This window comes from Ochotona princeps, chromosome 18 (genome assembly GCF_030435755.1).
Source record: "Ochotona princeps isolate mOchPri1 chromosome 18, mOchPri1.hap1, whole genome shotgun sequence".
In the NCBI taxonomy this organism is placed as follows: Eukaryota; Metazoa; Chordata; class Mammalia; order Lagomorpha; family Ochotonidae; genus Ochotona; species Ochotona princeps.
Window position 1 is genome coordinate 24,605,438 of NC_080849.1, and position 17,736 is coordinate 24,623,173.

Consider the following 17,736-nt stretch of genomic DNA (forward strand, 5'->3'; position numbering starts at 1 on the left):
TTTGAGCACTGCTGGGACACAGTAAGCAATCAGCGTTAGTAGAATGTCACATAGAGTACACCATTTATCTTAACATAATCTAAATCTTAGTTTCACATCTCATTGAAAGTTTTCTAATTTTTCCAGTTTTCTAAATTTCCTATCTTGACAATATTAATTTTCCCATCGGGAAGATTTTTTTTCTCTGGAAAAATTTAAATGCAAATTAATTTTTAATAGAATGCTAAAGTTAATACTTGTGTTTTTTTTTAGTATTGTTTGTCTACAATTTAATTACTTCTAAAAAACAAATGTTTCAATTCCTCCCTCATTTAACTATTGACAAAAGATAAAAACTGTTCTAAGAAGAGTTTAAAGAAATTGTAGAATGGACTAACCTAATAAGATTCCCACTGTACGATAGTGCTCCACCCTACAAGGATAGTGTTCTAGAAAAAAGTCATACCTATCCACAGAGTGCACTCTCATCCACTATAGGGCTGAGTTCAAAGGCCAAGGGTGTTAAGACAATCTTTTGGTCAAGACTTCAGCTATGGTTTGAAAGATTTGTGATCATTGATAAACATCCTTTGATGTTCATTAACTTCACTCTGGACAGAAGATCTTCGAGAGAAGGCAGAAAGGATGAGGGCCAAAGTCCCTAGATGGAGAAGGGAGGATGTGTTGTGCAGAAGGCACAGTTCACCAAGTGACTCAAGCTTTGCAAGCCCTCATGAGATACAGAATTTTTCCAGTGAGGTAAATTCTTCCTTGTGTTTGCAGTTTTATAAAGCACCATCTTTAATTAAAGATATATAGATAGATAGATAAGAATTATATATCTATATATTCATATTTATATATATTTATACATAAATATATATAAGAATTATATATTTAAGAATATATATGTCACATAAGAATTGGTGGAAAACTTTTCAAAATCTTGGAGGTTATATTGTCCAGGCACAAAGCCTGCACAGCACCCTAATGAAGGTAGGAGAGCCTATTTTGCTCAATCGACCAAAACTAGCATTTACTTTACTGAGCCCTAATAATGACTGAGAAAACAGGACTTGTCTCAGAAGCTGTTCTTCCTAATAGAAGCAATACCGGTGAGGCCACCATTTACCATTTATGCCCAAAGCCCCAGGATATTTCTGCTTTTTTAATCACTAAAAAGGAGATAATACAAAAATAATGGTTAATAAGCTGTTAATTGTGGCTTATGATAGTCAGAATTTGATCATTAACATAGTTTATATCTAGTTTGAGACTGTGTTAACTTCTCTGCTCCATTCTGAGATACACAATTAGCAAGCCAGTCATTAAATACTACTAATGACTAATTATTCCAAGATTAAAAGCCTAAATATAAATGAAAACAAAATTTAGACTTTAAATTAATGGGTTAATGTGTCCTATCCTTACTCTGGTTGTACTGTGTATTATGTTTTTATGAACGGTGTTATTTCTAGAGAGGATATGGCTGTTTCCAAGTGAGATTCAATTTATGTTTGCAACAGATGTTTAATCTACCACATATTAGCTATTGTTTCACAAGCCCCACTACTTCCCCTTAACAGAACCTCCTTAACTCACATACTCCTTGGGTCTTTGGGAGTCATTTTGAGGCATCAAGATGTGTGTTCTGCTGTTTTGACGTTGCTCTCATATTCCAATCTTACAGATTTTTGCCTTGGTTTGCTAACATTGGGATCACAAATACACAGACATTTTTTTGTCACATTATCAATACCATTATTGCCAGTTAATATTGATTGTACACAAGCTTGGTCTATAACTATTTCAATAGCACTATCTATTACCCTTGGATGTAATTTTATTATTTCAAAGTCATTTCCTATCCAGTCACATTAATATTAATTCACCTGTCTCTTCCGATCCACAATGTATTTCCAAGATATATAGAACGTCTGAGATTCATATTAGCCACATTTTTTAAAAAACAACAAAGCCAAGGCAAAGAGAGGTTTTAAGAACTGCCTGAGGCCACACAGCACGTTTCTGTTCGAGTGGGGGTGGAGAGTGAGTGGTACAGTTAAAGGAGCCTGCGCTGGGATCAAAGACCTGGTTCTTTTCCCAGTTCTGTCAAGCAAGAAATACGTGTAAACTTTGAAGACTCCAGCTTTCTAGATTGTAGCTTCCTCATGGGTGAAATAAAAGGTTTTAAACTTGATATCCTCCAAGGTTTCTTACCGTTCTGGTCTCTTAATTCACAGATCTGTCTAGTCCTACACAATAAAGCACTTTAATTAAGAAAGCACAGTGGAACGCACTTATATAAAAATGTATAAAGGTGAACTGAATTAATTAAAGACAAATTTATGAATTGAAGCCTCAGGTCTAGGGAACAAAGAGTAGCACCGTTTATAAACACTATATTAGAACATCATTAAGATGAGGAAAAATCTACAATTATGTAAGATGATGAGAAAACACCAAGATTATATGAGTATTTTAAAGTTCTGCAGCATAAAGAATACATTAATAGATAGTTATTTGATAGTCTAAGGTGTTTCTTTCTTACATCATGTTTCAGAGAAAATTTTAATGAAAATTTCTTATACTTCTTCTCAACATGAGAATTGTAGTAAGGTAACCTAGAGCTTTGAGCTTTTAGCACCTGTTCAAAGCCAAACCGGATCATTCAGATGAAAGCCCAGCCTCTTTCTGAGACACCACACCTGCTCAGCTCAGGTTCTACCTGCCCCCGACACACAGGCAAGCACACAGAAACTTTTCTTGCTTGCTTTTTTTTTTCCCCCGGAGAAATTCAGTACTTAAGCAGATGGATGGAGTACAAGTTTGAATCAGATAAGAGGTACAGATAACTTTCATATGCTGGTTTCATTTTGTTTTCCAGGAGTAAAATGTCAGGGTCATATGATAGATTTATTTTCAGATGCCTGAGAAATCTCCATACTGCCTTTCACAATGGTTGCACTAGTTTACACTTCCACCAAAAATTGATTACATTTCCTTTTTTATCACATCACTGTCAGGATAGTATTATCTGATTTCTGTATGATGACCATTCTAACCGGGATTGGGAAAATCCTCATTTTGATTTTTATTTACATTTCCCTGATGGATAGTGAACCTGAACATTTTTTTCAGATATCTGTTGGCTATCTGACAACTGTCTGTTGATGTCCTTTGCTGGTATTTTAACTGAACTATTTGTTTTATTGATGGTGAGTTTCTTGGCCTCTTTATAGACCCTGGATATCAATCCTCTATCAGTTGCATAGATCGCAAATATTTTTCCCATTCTGTTAGCCACATCTTAACTTTGCTGACAGTTTCCTTAGCAATATAGAAGTTTCTTAGCTTGATATAATTCAATTTGTTCATTTTTGCTTTAATAGCCTCTGCCTCTGTGATCTTTTCCAAGAAGTCTTTAACTATGCCTATCGCTTCCAAGCATCTCAGTTGGTTTCGTCTAATAATTGGATGGCACTAAGTTATAAATATTGCTTTTAGATCAATTATTTTAAGATTTACATATTTTTATTTGAAAGGCATATTTACAGAGATGAGAAATACAGACATTCATCCCCCAATTGGTTGCAATGGCAAGATCTAAGCTGATTAGAAGCCAGAGCCAGGAGTTTCTTGTGGATTCCCTCATAGGTGCAGGTTCCCAAGGATCTGAGCCATCCTCAACTGCTTTCCCAGTCTATAATCTGGGTACTGGATGGGAAGTAGAACAGCTGGGACATAAACTGGTGTCCATATGGGACGCCAGCACTACAGGATTAGGCTGTTTAGACACTGTGCGAGCCCCCATGATCCATTTTTTCAAGATTATTTATTTGAAAGGCAAAGAAGAGAGAGAGAAGGAGAGATGGAGAGATACGGAGAGAAAGAGAGAGAGAGAGAATCTTCCATCCACTGATTTGGTCCCCAAATCAGATGGCTACATCAAAATTCTTAACCCCAACACAGATTTTTAATATCAGTTACATGTTCTCTTTTGAACTACACCTCTATGGCTTAGTGGAGTGACTACTCCTTCAGTAGATAGCTAGAGGTGTATGCTGGGTGTGGGTAGCATGTTCTGGTCACTGCTCAAGTGCTGGGTCAGTGTGCAGGGTGACACCCAAGTCGGGCATAGTGGACTAGTTTGTTCACAATGATCATGATTGCTAGTGGAACCAAAGAGTCACATTTTCTTCAAAGTGATCAATGTCCAGGGTTAGTCCAAGGTGGCTAGAAGCCCCATACACACAAGCACATGTATCACACAGTTCTTTGTGTGCCCAGACCCAGCTATATGCTGTACACTACAATGCACTCATAGAATCTCCACAGTCTTACATGCAAATCTCCCACAGTCACAAGGTGGTGAAGTTCCCCTCAGTCCTGCGAGCCTATCCCAACCTCAAAAACCAGAGCACTCCCAGCAGCAGGCAGCTCTGAGCGTTCCAACCAGTAGCCTGTGCTGCCATGCCTTTGACTCGAGCTGGCAGAGCTGGCAGCTCATTGCGGGCCACTGGCTGCCCTGCATGGCTGACTAGAAGTGTCCTCATGTCCCACAGAGCTTCCATTGTTCTGTTTTGCTTCTGTACTGAATATTTCTGTCAGTGAGACTTCTGGAAATGCAATCCTTCCTTCACTCTTTTCGTATCCCAGAGTAGCCTAAACGTGGTTATCCTATATTCAACCATTATGAATCTCTTGACATTATTTGTAGTAGTATCGTATTGTAGATGCAGTGTTAAAGTCCACCAATGGAACACTAACTGAATGAACCATGGTACAGTCACACAAAGGAATACTCTGTTGCTGTGAAAAATAAATTAGAATTATTTCCAAGTGTTATAAATGGAATTATATTAAGGAAACACATAAGTAAACAAAAACAAAATGCAGGAAAATGCATTGGGCCCGGCGGCGTGGCCTAGCAGCTAAAGTCCTCGCCTTGAAAGCCCCGGGATCCCATATGGGCGCCAGTTCTAATCCCGGCAGCTCCACTTCCCATCCAGCTCTCTGCTTGTGGCCTGGGAAAACAGTCGAGGATGGCCCAAAGCTTTGGGACCCTGCACCCGCGTGGGAGACCTGGAAGAGGTTCCTGGTTCCCGGCTTCGGATCGGCACAGCATCAGCCGTTGTGGCTCACTTGGGGAGTGAATCATCGGATGGAAGATCTTCCTCTCTGTCTCTCCTCCTCTGTGTATATCTGGCTTTCCAATAATAATAAAATCTTTAAAAAAAAAAAAAGAAAATGCGTCTAAGATTACATATGAAGGAATACAATACAAATACATAAACACATGCAGCACATGTGTCATTAATAAATGTTGTATATAATCTAGTCATGATTTTTAAATTCAAGAGCAATCTTTAAATATGATTTTTCATAAATGGGAGGAAATCAGAACATGATTGAAAAAGAAACCAAACTTCTTTAAACATACTTTGTTTTGATGCCTTGATTTTGAAACAATGGCAAATATCCTTTGTATTAATACAACAAATTAGAATTTTTAAAAATGGAAAATACAACTGAACAAATGGGCCAAAATGCATATCAAGATGGTGTTATACTGACATAAGAAGGAAATAGTCCAAGATATTTTAAAACACATATTTTGACCATATGTTTCTATTGGGATGTATCCTAAAGATGAAAATCACAGAAAAATTAAAATGCCTCAAGTTGTAATAGAATTTTATGCTCAGGGTATTATTAGTATGATGTGAGATGAAACTAAATGGATCTAGCATGGAACCAAAGCAATCACAATTTTAAAATAGAAGTTATAAAATTTTCATATATCTGAATTTGAACTACTATATCATATATTTTAAATGTATTTGCAAGTCTGTCCTTAGAAAGTGCCTATGAACAGTAGTGAATCTTCTAGCAATGAGTGCCATTAGTTCCCAGATTCCAACATCTAATTATTATTTCCCATTGGAAGGGAACAAAATCCCAGGAAAATATGTTTATCTTATTTTTGCAACAAGAGATGTACAAGATGAGACAGGGAAGGAAAACCACGCTCATCAAAAATTCCAAATTAAACAACAACAATAATAATTGTCTCGAAACATAAAAAGTTTTGTCAAAAGGACACAATACCAACTGAGGACTTTCTCATGGCTTACACTAAGTCATTTTGATCATCAATAAGCATAATAACTGTAATTGATTATGTCTGTATGTTTCAATCAACGAGCACATAATGATATATTTTTTGCAAACCTAATTAAAATCCAATACATACTTGTAGTGGTTTGTAGTGGTATGAATCACTATTTTGTAAACCGGCATATAAAGAGAAAGAATTCAATATCCATCCTGCCTATAAAGGGTACTACTGGGCTATCAGGCACCTACAAGTTCAAAACCCGTTTTTTTTAATAGCCCCTAACTTTTAAAAAAGGAATATAGCATATTACCACTGTAAAACCCAGTGAATTAACAGATCAAGGCAAGAAGCATCAATGGCTCTCATAATAATGAGAGACAATTAGAGAATAAATGTCTTCTAGTGGGAAAAAAATGATTATCATGTACGAGTTTATTTCACACACACACACACACACACACAACTTGAGGCAATTTCTGATCATGCCTCCTCTATATCCAACTATCCATTTTAGAAAATATAGAGGAAGAGGAACATGTCAAGTGATTTTATACATGAATGGTCAACAAACTCTTGACTCTGGAAAAGTTCTTCAAGATAGATGATCTAGTTCAAGGGCAACTAGACCTAATACAAGGAGAGCCTATAGGTAAAAGGGACTCATGCAAATTAATTACAAGTTACAATATATGTGTCATATTTGGATATTAATTTTAGAGAAAAAATAGAATTTCTCAAGTCAATTGTTTAAAAATAATACTTGTATCACAATAAATTTGAATATTGATTGGTTGTGAAGCATATTAAGAAAAAAAAATTCTTCCGTATGTCTAATAATGGTATGGATAGATATGTTCTTAAAAAGATTATCATTTAAAGATGAAAGATGAAATATTTACAGAGCTGTGATACGATTTATACACCAAGAAGATCAGAAAGTAGATGAAACAGACCTGTCCATGAACTGATGTAATTTGAGTCCAGGTGATGTCCACCATACCATTCTGTTTTTTTTTTTTTAAAGATTTATTTATTTATTACAAAGTCAGATATACAGAGAGGAGGAGAGACAGAGAGGAAGATCTTCCATCCGATGATTCACTCCCCAAGTGAGCTGCAACGGCTGGTGCTGTGCCGATCCGAAGCCGGGAACCAGGAACCTCTTCCGGGTCTCCCATGCGGGTGCAGTGTCCCAATGCATTGGGCTGTCCTTGACCGCTTTCCCAGGCCACAAGCAGGGAGCTGGATGGGAAGTGGAGCTGCCGGGATTAGAACCGGCGCCTATATGGGATCCCAGGGCTTTCAAGGCGAGGACTTTAGCCGCTAGGCCATGCCGCTGGGCCCACCATTCTGTTTTGATGTACCTTCCATAATAAAATGTTTTTTAAAAGTGGGAGGTGAAAAGGTGAAATGAGTCAATTTTTGTGGTTAATAAAATGAGTTCCTTTTAATAACTCTTCTCATATCAATGGTCAACAAATGATTTGTGGTCATGTGGATGCAAACCCAAGTCTTTATATGACAGAACCATCTGATCTTTGCATGTTTCTATACAAATCACTGCCACCAGATGTCAATGCAATAAATCTTTATATTTCCATGCAGTTCCCCAAGACTTGCATGAAAACACACTTAGAAGTGCAGCTGTAGCTGCAGGGTCTGTGGCAGCCAAAACTGACTTTTGCTCAACATTTTCGATAAAGGTTCTCTGTCAAATAGTCATTGATAAAAGGATGCTTTTTAAATTTGTTTTTACAATTAACTCACTGTGTCTGGCACATGATATAAGTAGGTAATCCTCACAAATGTCTGGTCCCTAAACAAATAAGGAAATGAAAAACCACACCATGACTAATACGATAGACTTTGAATTTAGAAGACAAGACTTTGACTCTTAGTGTGTCACCTGGGGAATAATAAAATGACTTCTGGGCGCGGTGCAATAGCATAGTAGCTAAAGTCCTTGTCTTCCACATACTGGGATTCCATATGGGTGCTAGTTCATGTCCCTGTGGTCCCACTTCCCATCCAGCTCCCTGACGTGGCCTGGGAAAGTGGTTGAGGATGGCCCAAAGCCTTGGGACCCCGGAACCATGTGGGAGACGTGGCTTCAGATTTGCTGAGTTCCAGCTGTTACAGCCACTTAGGGAGTGACTCATCAGATGGAAGATCTTCTCTGTCTCTGTCTCTCCTCCTCTCTGTATATCTGACATCAGTATTATGTGATGACATGTATGTAAGGTGCTACCTGGCTAAGGTACATAGTTAGAACTCAGTAAATAATAGTTCATGACAGTTATCTCAGAAAACACTGATGATAAAAGTTAAATATATACAAATATTTATACTATGGGACTTTAAAATATTAACAGAAATGGAACTAAAAGATAAAAATCGGGAAATAAAATTTATTTAACACATATATCACTAAGTTCAAAACAATTTTTGTGAGCAATGATACCACCTATTTGGCTCATCTGTGAAGAATGAGGTTCCTGGGAATTGAACAATGTCAATGTAATCTCCTTCTATAATATGAACTCAAAAAAAAAAAAAACAGATAACTTTTCAGGATTTTTGAAGTTAGGAAACAAAATGAAGTCAGAAAAAACAATCAGAACTATAAAGTTGACACCTAAACCTGAAAATTTCCCATTAAAACTCTTGCAAAATGACCTTGTCTGAGGGGATAAATCAACAGTGGAGAAGTCCTTTCTAGGGGTGCTTCATTGAGTTTTTTGCTGATATTGTTTTAGCTTTCTCAAAATACTCGCATACAAGCAAATGCTAACATTCTTTGGTCCTCCATAAGGTCAACAAATGAAATGCCTTAGGCACCCCGAGGCCTGTTGTCACAACCTTCACTCTGGACCACTTCCAGCTCTGGGGAGTCACTGCTTTCATTGCACTTTGAGTTCAGGATCATACTAGTAAAGTCACGTCCCATCTCGTGTCACGATTCTTCAAAATAATGCTTCCAGATTTTGATCCTATCCATTTAAAAATTTCCAATGAGAATTCTTCCCACCTGCATACTGATCTAAACGTGACGATTTGGGCACCCATCAAGCAGAAAGTTTGCTCTACTTTAATTTCTCAGTGAAATTGTCTGAATTAAATCAATTGTCAATGATGTTAGCTATTGTTTTTCCTGTTAACTTGATTTTCTTCAGCTGAGGCATGAAGAGTTTTTTTCCTCACAAATTGATGTGAATACTTCACCATTGTGAGCTTCATCTTCAAAATCACCTTATCCCTCTTTAAAACAAGTCATCTCTGTGTAAACTGCTAATATCTTTAGGAGAGTGTCCTCATAAGCTTTTAGGGAAAGCATCCATGATCTCCCCATTTTCTACCCATCTCACTACAAATTTAACATTTGCTCTTGCTTTAACAAGCTCTAGTACTCACAGTGATTTATTTCAGTGCAAAAATATTTTTTTTAATCCAAGCAGTTTTTTCATGATATACATTTTCTAAGAATTTTAGGAAAAACGCGCACAGGTATGTCTGCTTCGTTTCTGTAGGATCAGGTGTCAGCAAGGTCAGCGTTCTTGAAGCCCAGGATCTCAGACTTAGAAGGCACTTTGGAGATAGTCTAACAATTCTCACAGGTGTAGTGACTTATCTGAGATTACAAAGCATGTTCTCGGCAGAACTAGAAGGAAACAAGGTCACGTCTTATGATTACAACTGTTCACAGACGCTCTTCTTTGCACTAGCTAAAGTTGCCCAAAGTGTTGGTCTTAGTTTTCTAAAATAATAATAATAATAATAAATAGGTAGGCGATTAAGTCACTCACAAAGAAACCAGTTAAAATGTCTGCATTCTTTATTGGAGTATTTGAGTCTGAGTCCCCAGCTCTGCTTGCAATTCCACTTTCCTGCTATAATAGGCACCTTGGAAGAACTCAGTTAACGGATTGGCTATTTGGAAACTTTTTCTATGAGGGAGACTTGGATTGACTTTCTTGCTCCAGGCTTCACCTGGGTCCAGCTCCAGCTGTGTGGGACATCTGGGTAATAAACAGCAGAAGGAAACACTTTCTGCTGGCTCTCTCTCTCTCTCTCTCTCTCTCTCTCTCTCTCTCTCCTTACCAAGCATCAAAACAAAATTTTAAAAACCATAAGGAAAAGGACATATCTGTTAGTTATTACATGTCAAAGGTCCCAAAATCCTATTTCAGTTTCAGGTTCAGTAAATTCTGCTGGGATGAATTAGGGATCCTGTGATTACTGTTCTTTAACATAATACACAGAAAATGACATACTTTAGGGGGGAGGAAGCACTATGATGAGGGAAATCTTGTTTTTGCAATTTTGCAAAATAATGATGGTAGTAACAGGGAGCCAGGATCTCATCGGGACAAGAACAGAGTCCCCAGGGCCCAGAATTCATATTTGCAACTTGTCCTTCTATTAAAGCCAAATTAAGTGATAATAGCAGACAACTGAATGAATCTGTGTCCTCCAAGAAATATAATTTTCTTTCTCTACCACATCCTGGAATATTTTGTTAAGTATCCAGCAACAAATAAAGATACAGATTGACATTCAAACCTTATTTCCACTCTGGGCAGAGTACTCAGACATCTGTGGGACAACCCCGATTATTTTCTGGCTCCAGCAGATGTCCACAACTGTGAGGTTACAACGTTACAGGCAGAGAAAGAAGCAAACAGGCACGACCAGCTGGACGCTAGTCAGCAGGGCAGCAGAGCCCTGGCAGGGCAAGGACAGCACACATCTGAAACCTGTTCTGCCTGCCTTTTCGTCAATGTTTCCCTCTTAGCCCATAAACTAGCAAACATAGAGATTCTCTTCTAATATAATTCTTGCTAAGAATTTGAGGAGTGACTTATGTGGCTTGTGAGATAAGGGGAGGAAGGGAGCAGAACTGATCAGCAAGTACCTCCTGGGATCCCTCATAAGCCAGCCCACATGCTGGACAGGGCTTCTGATACCCTTGCCATTATTCATAAGCTGAGCTTACATGGGCAGAACCTCCATCTGGCTGCGAGCAGACAGTGTTCTCCTTGTAGTTCTCACTCAGGGATTCAAGCAATGATGACGTATTAAAGCTGTAGGAGCGCATTTTCGCTGCACGCTTCAATTCAGCTCTATACAAGCCGGTATCTAAGGGGGTGCAGGAGCCAGACCAGGATGTGAACGTTAAGGAAGTTGATAAAACACAGAATTTTGAACAAAAGTTAATACTCCATTATTTCTTCTTGCTTGATTAATAACATCCATTTATCTGACTCATATCTCAATTGATTCATGAACCTGTGACTGGAGAAAGGGGTCATTATTTATTCCCTGTCTTGAATAAAACAACCACCAAAACACTTTGATATGCCTGGCAAAGTCCACTGCTTTAGCAGGAAATGGCTTTTCACCTCTCTGTTCTTGCACACACAATGAGGTTTAGTGGGAAAGGCCAAAAAATGGCTGGCTGTTTTGAGTTTCTCATCTGTGACCCTTGATGAAACACTGGGAAATCTGTACCACAATTTCTTGCTTGAAAAATGAAGGGATAGGGCTTTTCCATCCCTAACTTTCCCAAATGCATACACCACATAAGACAATAAAGACAGCACAAAGTAAAACATAAAGGATAATGCGTAGTCATGGCGAGGCTACTGGGATTCTCAGGGGAAGGTAGGGGTTTGATTAGCACTGCTAAAAGGGAAGACTTGCACACACAGGAAGTATGGGGGGTGGGGATAGGCCGGCACACAACCTGATCAAAGGCAGAAGGCATGCTCAGAGTTACAGAAGACCTCTGGTGTACAAGTGTCAGGATTGACATAATTTATCTTACACAGGAAATTATTGCAGAATTCAAACTTGGAACAATTAACACAACAATCCCACAGCTAGTGAGGCGCAGGGTGAGTACACACAACAAGCTGCTGTGCTTCAGATTCTGTGTGTGTGTGCACACGTTTGTGCACACATGTATATATATATATTATGTGTGTGCATGTCTGTATGTGTGTATATATCTGTGTATGTGTGTCTGTATAAATGGGTATATATGTGTATGCTTGTGCCTGTCTGCATGGATGTAAACATGTATATATCTGTCTGTATGTTTCTGCATGCGTGCATATGTATATATCTGTATGTGCAAATGTGTGCATGCTCATATCTGTACGTGTGTATGTGTGCATGTATGTATGAGCATGTGTGTGTGTGCATGCATATGTGTGTGTATCAGTGTGCAAGCAGGACAGAGCTTCTGCTAATGGGGTCGTAAGGAAGCAGACTGCTTGCACAGAGCAGAGGATTCACGTGGAGCAACATGGGCAATTGATTAGTTCTAGGTCAATCATCAAATAAGGATTGGGAGTGCCTTAGGATCGATCTAATTCTCTCATTAAGATGACCAAAATAACCAGCCTGCTAAACAGTCAATATGGTTATTTCATCCATCTTAATGAGCCAATCAGATCAACTCTTGAGAGGTCTTCAACACCAGTTCAAGAGGGAAAAATTCACATGCAGACACAGCAGCAGCTTTTGTTGAACTACCCTAATTTAAAAATAAACTCAAAGCCACAGAGAAATTCCTAGAGGAATGAGACTGAGCAATTGCTGCTTAATGGTGAAGATACTAAGGTCATACTTTGAATAGGAAAAAAAGAGCCAGTAATTTTGAGTAATTGGACAAAGGTAGGAATAAGCAAAATGTACCTAAAGGATCAAAAATCCACAAAGTAATTCCAAGATAACAGACAATGTAAGACAGAACATAAGAATGATGAGGAAACAGGAAGGTCAAATAGATGATGACTTGATTGTTGAGCAAGAGCTCAGACGCTAACAACATAGCAATATGTGAATACTTGGCTAAAATGACAATATTAATGATGATGGCACTGATGGTTCTGATGACAACAACGTGATCTATTGGCAACACGGAGCAGTTATAATCAAGAAAAATAAAATGTCAAACAGAAATCCGGACAAGTTTTCTCAGTGTTAAATGAAAGAGATTCCAAATCACCAACCTATGAAGCATCCCTGATAGAACAACGTCTGTACATATTTACAAAGGAAAAGTAGCTGTGGGGCAAACCAACCCCAGAGAAATCTGCTTGATGGAAGTGCAGCGTACACATAGTTTCTGTCACAGACAGATCTGCTTGGGAACGGTCCCAAGATGGGCAAGATGCATTTCCAGATGTGAGCGCTTCTAAGGAGCAACATTATGTTCTCAGGATCCACATGACAACCCAGGGATGTAGAAAAAGCTGTTAAGAATGTGCCCCGTTCCCAATAGTTAGACACTCTAATAATAAATAAAACCATCTAGAAACATCAGGAGTCAAGTCTGAATTCTTTTTTACTATTTCACGTACAACTCACAACCGAATAGAGTAGTACACCCCAAAATGGTCCTTATCTGCGGCCACCCTGGGGAACACTGCAGAATACTCCTCCACCCTGTGTCCCTGGCCAGTTTATGTCCAGGCTGTCCATTTCTAACAAAGCTCTCTTACAACCTGGGAAGCAGTGGAAGATTGCTCAACTCCTAGGGACCCTGCACCTACGTGGGAGACCCAGAAGAGTCTCCTGGCTCTCAGTTTCAGATAAACTCAGCTCTGGTCATTGCATCCATTTGGGGAGTGAAGCAGGGGATAGAAGACCTTCTCTGTATCTCTCCTTCTCTCTCTGTAAAATCTGCCTTTCAAATAATAAAAAAGATTTATATATATATATTTATTTTTATTGGAAAGTCAGATCCACAACCATAAAATTCCATGAGTAACAAGTAGGAAGACTGCCGTTCTCCAGGAATATAAGCAAGAACTATAAACAATCAAGTTAGACACGTCTGCTTTCTTTCTACACATTCATAGTCTATATTTACTACACTGAATCTATAATTATACATTGGATTAAAATTATGCTTTTGCAAAAAAAAATTAAAAAGCAAAGAAGGGGGAGGATGAGGGAGGGAAACGAGGGAATGAAATGTGGGTATCTTACAATTCTACCTATGAAACACATTAAACCTGTTCTCTTTATATGAATTACAATTCAAAACAGAAAAAAAAAAATAACAAAAGCCAACGAAACTTCCCCAGAGCCTATGATTACATTAAGAGTCCCACTTCTTCAGCTTGTCTTTTTTTCCTCATTCACAAAACATCCAGGTAGAAACGCAAGGCTCTGGGCTTACAGAGGTGCTAAGCGCTGCATTCCTTTCTAATGAGGAAGGCACACAATCTATTTTGTTGAGAAAATGGAAGATCAAGCACAAACGACTCACAGCTGGGTCAGGTGCATGAGCTCCCACCTGGGATGCTTACATTCTGTGTTAGCGACTTAGCTCAAGTCTTGGTTGTGCCTTCCAGGCCAGCGTCCGGCTGACGTGCGCCCTGGTGGGTAGCCAGTGCACCCTCTAGCAGCTCACCTACTCACATGCCCGCGGAAGATCCAGACTGAGACCTGGACCCCTGGCTTCTGCTTGGCCCAGCCCCAGCTTTTGCGAGTAGTTGGGGAATATTTTTTTTTGTATGTCTGTCTCAGTGTGTCTTTTTCGGTCTCAAAATATAGGGAAAGTAATTTTTAAAAAGCCGAAAAGAAAAACCATTTTGGTTCCAGTAAAGGTCCTCAAGTCTGACTGTCCCCTAGAATCACCTAGCCAGCTTGTAAAAACAAATACGTGCCAAAGCCCCCCCGTCAGCAGACTCTAATTTAATTGGGCAAAAGTGGAGCCCTGGACCTTGTACTTTCTGCAGTTAAACCAGAGTGACCAGAGCAATACGATTTTAAGTATGGTTGGGGGATTTCTATCAAACAACTCATACTACAGATGAAAAAGAACAAGTTCAATGTCACACAGCGGGAGCCTGGTCTTTCCAAGTCAGAAATCTAATGTTCTGGATCCTAGTTAGTGCCATTTCCTGTAATGGGTCCCAGCAGTGAGAATAAGCGTATTTTAGGACAAATTTCCTACCAGATTTCTTTCTTGGTGCTTAAACTTGATCTCACTCTTGGGAGTGGGAGGGTGTGGCAGGTTGGGCTGTCCCCCTAACTGCTGTCCTCCAGCAGGCCAGGGTCCTGCGTCCCCAGCTCTCTAATTGAGACTGGGTTGAGGTTGCAGCCCCTGGTAGGCTGCCTCTAAGGTTTACTGCTCCCTGCCCTGCCCCCCTCGCACAAACCCAGCCTCCTCATTCTGGCTTCCAGTCCCAACCTCGCTCAGCCTCTGCCCCAGGAGCAGTGGGCCGAGGGACCCATCCTGGAGAAAGAGCCTGCTTCTAAAGAAACGTGAAAGAAAATGAGCAAAACCGCTGCCAGTGTGCCCTTTGGTGCCACATTAACAAAATCCAGGCTGCCAGAAGGCAGCGCAAGAGAAAGCTCATTTTAAAAACCAACGGAGGGAGATAAAACCAAACTACCCTGCCACCTCAGACGCTTGTCCTCTGTGCTCATCTCCAACATAAACACACAGTGCTCATTTTCCCATTATTGAATTTTACTGAATTCATCAAATCTAAGTAAAAATAAATAAATAAAGCCTGTTCTGTTGTCCTTTACAGATTTTGAGCTGACTTAACAGCCATCTGATCAACACACCCTGCGTTTCTAAAGGCCTCAGGCCTGACATGAGTGGAAAACTAAGAAACATCGCCATCTGCTGGTGTGTGTGTCTGGTGCGTGGAAATTTCCAATTCCACTACCTACAAACTGCAGGGGTCTGCATAAGGCAGCACTAGGCATATGCTGGTTACAACTCACTACACAGCATCTAATTTATCTCAAAACACCAGACTAAAAGGACATCCTGAAATTTGGTTCAACTTTCTCGTATTTCGTGGGTGTACGTGGATGTGTCAGACTGTGGAAGAATTTTGTGTGGTAACTTCACAGCCTTTATTTTCGTCATCCAAATGTTTTCTTGCAATATTCCATGTTGCAAATTATCTGTGACAACCAAACTATTGTCAGTTGAACTTTGTCCACGTAAAGTATTCATACAAAAAAGGACAGAGACTGATTGGCAAGAAGGGGAAGAAAACCTCTCCTTCACCACCTGCCTTAACTAGCTATCTCAGGCTCTGAAATCTTGACTTTCCACATCTTGACAGTGAATTCAACCATGTTAAAGGATGGCTTTTAGCCCCATCAATCAAGTGAGCTAAACTCAGCATAGTTTAACAAACACATCTTTGTGGCTGCCTCTACACTGTAGCTTTCTTCGAAAACAGGAGAGGTGGTCCCTGGTGAGCCAAAAGTTGGGAGGCATGGCCTATGATTGGTGTGTTAATAATTCCCCCTTCTTTCCCACATCTAGCCCTTAGCTCACATCCAATCCCATCATCTTTATGTGCTTATCTACTTGCATAGTCCCGACATCTCTGACAATCTGAAGCAAGCTGTGTAAGAGATAGGCCTCATATTCTGTTCCCACCATGAAGAATGTGTGCCTTCAGCATACCTGGCTGGGGAGCAACCCTGAGAACCCTAACGAACCTTTTCCACTGCTCTGTCTCCACTCCTTATTGCTTCTCTCCTTGAACAAACATACAGAAGCCCCATTCTGTGACTGTAAGTGGAGAAGTATGCAGGTCAGAGGAATGGGCAGCAGATGTGACACCAACCACCAGTTACAGTCTCCTGGAAGTGATGAGCTGCCTCACTGAGAGCTCAGCTCGTTCTCTTTCAGTAGTGATCATCCGCAGAGAAGAGACCTCGCGAGGGGTACGGGAGCAGTGGTCTGCACCTGCCAAGATCTGCTTTGCAATCAGGGTTAAACTATGTCACTTAACAAGAGCATCAGTCCTGCTGGGGAAATAGCCTTAAAGCCTGACATGGTTAAAACGAAATGAAACAAAAAATGTCCTTCAGGTTGTAAGCCTGTGTACCTAGAGGAAATGGCATGTGCCCAAAATGTCTCTGGTGATAGACAATCCTCTTCTTCCAAAGCAGAAGAGTACCCCTTTCTGTAGGGAGAGTTTAAGTCACTGTGCTATTATTTATGAGAAGTTCTATCCTTGTCAAATCTCTAACCCTAAGACACTCTTTAACTCGGTATCTTATACATTAGAGACTAGCAATCAGCATAAGTATTCCATCCTGGAGAGCTAGAGATGAGTCATGTGAGCATTCAAAACCGCGATGAGAGCAGTGACTTGAATCACAAGCACCCAAGAAAAAAAGTGCAAGCACATAGGCTGCGTTCTGCCATCAGGGGCCGTGTGGCTCAATGGTCGGCACTAAAAGAGAAATGCTAGAATTGAAGGCTTGTATTGAGAGTTGGGTACGTTTCTCAACCTCTTTTAGTGAGGGCAAAATAAGTTAAATAAGACATTTTGAACAGTCTGCGGCCTGTGGAAAACACTCCATCCAAGCATTTGCTTTCACAGTTACTATCACTCAAAAAGTGACCAGCTGCTAGCAAGAATTTTGGAATAAAATCGTTCCATTCCCACTATTCAACGTTTGCTATGTGCCAATCATTCCCATACTCTTTCCCGATGTGAAAGAAAAAATTAAAAGAAAACTAGACTGTACTTTAACAAACAGGTTCTAAAATTAAAGAATCCAGAATAAGCATGATTTACAGTCTAATGCGACCATACACCACTCTACAAAACTGCTATTATTATTTCTTTTCAAAT